At 51.0% G+C, this 5,791-nt stretch overlaps 1 pseudogene; it reads right to left on the bottom strand.

Annotated features, from left to right (window-relative positions):
* Window positions 1–546: 546 nt before the first annotated feature.
* LOC119335914 lies at window positions 547–2,307 on the bottom strand (annotated as a pseudogene).
* Window positions 2,308–5,791: the final 3,484 nt, after the last annotated feature.

Raw genomic sequence — 5,791 nt, 5'->3', positions numbered from 1 at the left:
TGATCATAAGGTGGGTATGGGGCTCGGGGATGAACTCGTCGCTGAGCATCTAAGCGAGAGCTCAGAGCTACCAGTGAAGCAATGACCATTTCTCTCATGAACCCTATGAAGCACGAGGAGTTCACATAGGCAACAATGCTGATGGCTATGCGGTAGTTTTATTATAATATTGATGGTAAGTCTGCATGCTTTGGTTAATTAAGTCGGGCCAAGAAATATTAGTTTTTCCAAGGCCTGTTTTTTCTAGAGGCAAAATTGTTTTTTTTTGGTCCATTTTTTTGCCCAAGACCTTATCTTTTCATGTTAATGACAAGTTTGTCCATGTGGAGGGTTCACGCTGAAGGTGTCCTTTTAGCAAACAAATCCGTCCCTTGCTCGACCCTCACAGCATGAACTAATCATTCGCTGGGAGGTCCCGTCAAATCTAATGTTCAGTAGTATCGGTGTACAATGAAAAAGGATTCGGGATAAGTCGGGATTGGATAAGATAGGGTGTTGCTTTCAGGGATTCAGAGTTCATGGTTCATTTCCGATCCCGACTACGAGTTCAAGGTTTTTTTAAGACTTTGTTCATTCTTATTAAACTACCCGAAGACAATTACAAGTATGATTTGGTTGGTAGTTTGCACGCTTGCATCACGTTGCAAGTCGAAGCACTATAGTGCGCTGATGGTTTGGCCCCACTTCATGTACTATGACACTTTTACTATAGCTCGCAGCAGCAAACTAGTATACGACGAACTGGAGATCCCAATAGTATCAACGGTGTCCTTGTGCGCGCCGATCAGCATGCGCCAGCCTTGAACCCCACGGCGCCGCCGCCGACGTCGTACAGCACCTCGATCGTCCGCTGCTGCACGTTGCCGATGATGCCGAGGGAGCTGTCGTCGGTGTTGGGCTGTTGGCCGCGAAGGCGAGGCAGCTGTCCAGAATGATCCCGTCGGTGGCGAGGTCGACGACGACGCCCCCGGAGAACACCAGTGCGACGCTCGGTATGCTGACGCTGGACTGGCCGCTGAAGTCGAAGCACGTGTCGAAGATGCCCATGGGCTGCGCCGGCGGGTACTGCTTCATGCCGGCCTTGAACGCCGACGACAGCGCAGAGTACGCCGTCGCCGGAAGCCGCGTGATGATTGTGCCGGAGTCCATGATCGACCCGGCGGAGAAGACCGAGGCAGGTATGCTGAGCTGCCTGCCTCCCACCCTGATGGCCTGAAGGCGCACGCCGTAGTACGACGGGACCTCACTACTCCTCAGCATCGGCGTCTTCACTACGAAACCCGAGGTTGCTGCACCGAGAGTGAGGAATCCGGACGAGTCCGGAGTCGGCAGGAGGCAGTACGAGAAGGCCTTGCCGAAGGTCCCCGCTGTCTGGGTGGCGAGAGACTCTGCGCCGCCGCCGAGCCCCATGAGCCCATCGGTCTGGTCTTCGAGAAGGTTGCCCGACTCAGACTGGCTGCACCCGAACTGGAAGTTCTTGACGGTGCTGGAGCCCAGCGCGAGCGTGTCGGTGCTGTAAGTCCCAGTCCCGGTCGAACCATCGCCGTATTTGACAATATACTGGCATTGGGAGTTGGAGCAGCCTCTCTGGCGGAGCTGCGCGCAGGCGGCGGAGCTGCAGGGGAACGCGGAGTAGGTGCTCGACGAGCTGGGGTTGAAGAGCGAGTCCGCCTGCGCGTGGCACTGCGAGCACGGCTTGCACTGCACCCATGACACGTCGCTGCCGGTGTCGATGAGCATGGTCTGGGTCACGGCCGGCGAGCCGATGCCGACGGTGATCAGGTACTCCAGCGTGCCCAGGGAGGTGCCCAGCGTGGTGGGCACGGTAATGTCCGATTGCTCGACGTCACCTGCGCCACCCTTGACGCCGGAGTACTTCTGTGTGATGTAAGCGGCCCGGAGCTGGTCACGCCGGAGCATCTCCTGCAAGGTCGGCGCCTTGGTGGAGGGTACAGGCGAGGGCGAGCACGGGCCGTGCCGGTGGTGCAACGGCACCGTGACCCCGCCGTATGATGGAGTCACTGAAAGAACCGAACAGGGGAAAGGGAAACACGATGACAAACGTGCTCAAAATATCCTCAAAATAGTGCAAGGAAACTAATAGTAACATTGCATGCATGTGCGTCCATGGACAATGTTACTGCACCTTGGGGCTGGGAGCAGTTGACGGTGGCAGATTTGAGAGCGCCAGCGTGCAGAACCTTGTAGGTGCGAAGATCGTCCCCTCCGTGAGCAAGGAGAGTGTGAAGACAGGTGCACAGCAGGAGAATCACAAGCTTGGGAATAGATGCCATGGCTGAGATGCAGTGGGCTGCAGTTTCGGAATGCGAGCGCTGCTTTTATACCGCATGCGTATAAACAAACAAAAGGTAGAAGTAACATCGTATGATTCGATTGTGATTTGTGAAAGCAAGCATTGTATTATTTGGGCAAAATGTGTGGTGAACGCCATGCAAAAAAAAAAAGTGTGGTGAACGTACGTGGGAATGCTTGTGAAAAACAAACATTGTATTATTGGATGGACAAGCACCGTATATCAGGAGTATTTGTTGAGCCGACGGAGCGCGACGCGGGTTCATACGGTAACTTACTAATGCCGCTGTGGTGTGGGAAAGATTGATTGAAGAGTACAAAACGATGATGGGACGTATTTCAGACCGTATGCGGATTCTTTCCTGCCTGCGAGTGCGACCTCCGGCCGTGCGCGTGCGCGCCTTTGTCCGAGTAGTACGAGAGCCCGGCCGGACTTGCCCTCGCGTGAGAACGTAGAGTACGAGAACCCGGCCGGCAAGCCGGAGAAAGTATCCGACGTACCCCGGCCGCGCGTTATGCCTCTCAATCCATCGGCAAGGCGTTGCAGTGGCGTGCGTCACATCGTACCGCCGTGGGAACGGAGCGTGCGTCACATCGTGCCGCAGCGACAAGGTTTCCCTGGGATCGCGGCCGAGCTCAGCTGTGTGGCTTCGGCTGCGCCCGGTCCGTCGTGCACTGAGGGCTGCGATGTGGACTGGAGCCAGTGATGTGCGGCATCGGGAAGCCAGGGCAGGGCAATATGGTATTGATGTAGAGGCCGGGGTTATCTTTCTTTTTGAAAAAAAAGGCAGGGCATATGCAGTGTGGGAAAATATCAGGTGGTACCAACAATTATATGCTCCCATGATACCAATTCAAAAAAATCAAATTGAAATGTTTCAAAAAAACAGAAAAAAAAAATCCATGGATGTTCTCAGCATATGTGTCTACAAACTCAATCCGGCAATCTGACCCATCGGTGACCGCGCCCATGGGCACCCGACACAAATGGATAGGGTATGGGTCATCGTGTTCAACCATGGGCAAGCCCGATGGATAACCCGATTAGCGATGGGCGGGGCATGGGTCTAAGTTTGTACCCATGGGTTACCCGATGAAAATTATTAATCAAAATACCTTTAAATTTCATATTCATATGTTGCATAGGATGCACATACATCAGATATATAAGTTGTACATAGCCCCAAACCTCATAAACAAATGACCCAGTCACGTACGTAATGTTGTACATGTCTTTAAAGGCCACAAGGCAAAAACATAGGAAGCCCAACAACGCATAGCTATATTACTATTTATCTCTAGGCCTTTGGTTCTTTCACATTTCTTTTCAAGAATGAAGGCCCAACAATGTTCGGCCCATACAACACACACATCGTTGGTTCAGGCAACTGGTAAAGTTTAGTACCACCTCGGCTGGCCATGGGAATAGAGAAGTCGCGGAGTCTATAAAAGGCAGCTGCTGGGAGAAGTGCATCTCTGAACGCAGCAGCAGCTGCACCTAGGGCATCTTGGAAAGCAAACTGAAACATATATGCGTATTCAAAGGACCAAACCTGACACCACACAGTTGCTAGGCCACGAACGCCCACGCTGCACATTTCGTCTATGCCCAGAGCGAGCTCACGGGCAACGTATACGTCGTACACACCAGAGGACGCGTCCCCTGCATGCGTGCATGGTGCCCCCCCCCTCATGGTTCGTCTCTGGGACAGACCGGAACCCCGGCGTCCGTTTCTACAAGTGCCCGAACCAGGGATTTAGTCTGATTTTTGTACGCCCATACATCAGATGAACTAGTTTTTGTTGCTGTTTTTGTGTATTTTGCTCATCATTCAGCTTGAAAACTGGGGCAGGACGGAGGGCTGTGTGTATTTTACTGGAGCCGGGCCGCCGTGACGTGAAGACTACACGTCGCAGCGGAAGCACCGGCTGCTGTTCTTGCGGTTCCGCAAGACATGCGCCCGAGCTGTGCTCCCCACATGACATGCACCCGAGCTGTACTCCTGGTCAAATCGCCGGGCCCGCGCGCCAAAAGGACAATGTCCCACACTGCATGGTCTGTCCACTTTTGGGCGTCAGACCTGTACCCGGGCCGAGCCCACCACGGGCGACTTGAGCGCTGTATTTGCTTGTATCGAGCCAGTATGTCCGCTTTACTGATTTTGACGTTTTCTTTTGCACGGATCCCTTCGCGCAGCACGGCCGTCGATGCGCTGTGTGCATCTGCCGCTGCGTGCAGGACGGCCGCTCTCCAGCTGCTGGCCGCTTGTTTCTGTAACTTGCCATCACAACAACTTGTGGTTTTGAGAAAGATTCGCTCCTCAAGCAGGTGCAGTCATTTGTGTCATGTGACAGTAAAAATAAATATTTATTTCAAACCCGATGGGTGCCCTAATGGGTCGGGTTGCCCGATGGGTTCGGGCATGGGTATGACTCAAGACCCATCGGTAGGGTCGTGGGTCTGCTCCTTTGCCCATTTGCTATTCGGGCATGGGTTTCATAGAGCTCTACCCGGTCAAACCCGACCCGACTGCCGGCTTGACTACAAACCCTAAAATATATTCGGATCCCAATTCGATATACACATTGAGAATAAAAAAAAGGCAAATCTGTTGTGAATCATGTATTTTTTCACACTGTTCATGTTTTTTTCTTTATTCACACTATTCATGCTGAATTTGTCTTTTTTGTTTTTCACTGTACAATTTGAATTTGGATCTGATTTTTTTCTATAGTTTGTACACACATATGTTGAGAACATCCATGATTTTTTCGATTTTTTTGAAACATTTCAATCTGATTTTTTTTTGAATTGGTATAATTGGAGCATATGTCCACAGAGCTTATCTCAATTTTTCTGTTTTTTTTATTTGGGCTCATATCCCTCTCCCATTGAAATTTTGAGGCGCATTAAATCTTTGCATGTAAGAATTAAAAAGAAACTCACCAATACAATACATATAGTGTTTCTACTTATCTAGTGGCCAAGCATGTATGCACTGCAATTAAACCAAATTAATGCATTCGTTTAATTTGGGTAGTTTTATAAAGTATGAGATACATTCTTAGACTCACCATGTACCTTGATTGATGAGATTTTATATTTGAGCCTTGTAAACCGGAAAGGAAGGAGTACCACCATATTGATGGGGAATGTAGCATATGCAATTCCAAAAAAAAATCCTACGCTCACGCAAGATCTATCTAGGAGATGCATAGCAACGAGAGGGGAAGAGCGTGTCTACGTACCCTCGTAGACCGAAAGTGGAAGCGTTTGTCGACGCGGTTGATGTAGTCGAACTTCTTCTCATTCCAACCGATCAAGCACCGAACGTACGGCACCTCCGAGTTCTGCACACGTTCAGCTTGATGACGTCCCTTGAACTCTTAATCCAGTAGAGTGTCGAGGAAGTAGATGAGTTAGGTCAGCACGATGGCGTGGTGACGGTGATGGTGAAGTTATCCGCAAGGCTTCGCC

Source organism: Triticum dicoccoides, chromosome 7B, assembly GCF_002162155.2.
Source record: "Triticum dicoccoides isolate Atlit2015 ecotype Zavitan chromosome 7B, WEW_v2.0, whole genome shotgun sequence".
Taxonomy (NCBI): Eukaryota; Viridiplantae; Streptophyta; class Magnoliopsida; order Poales; family Poaceae; genus Triticum; species Triticum dicoccoides.
The sequence above is the reverse complement of the archived record's forward strand: the minus strand, read 5'-3'. Positions and strand labels throughout refer to the sequence as shown.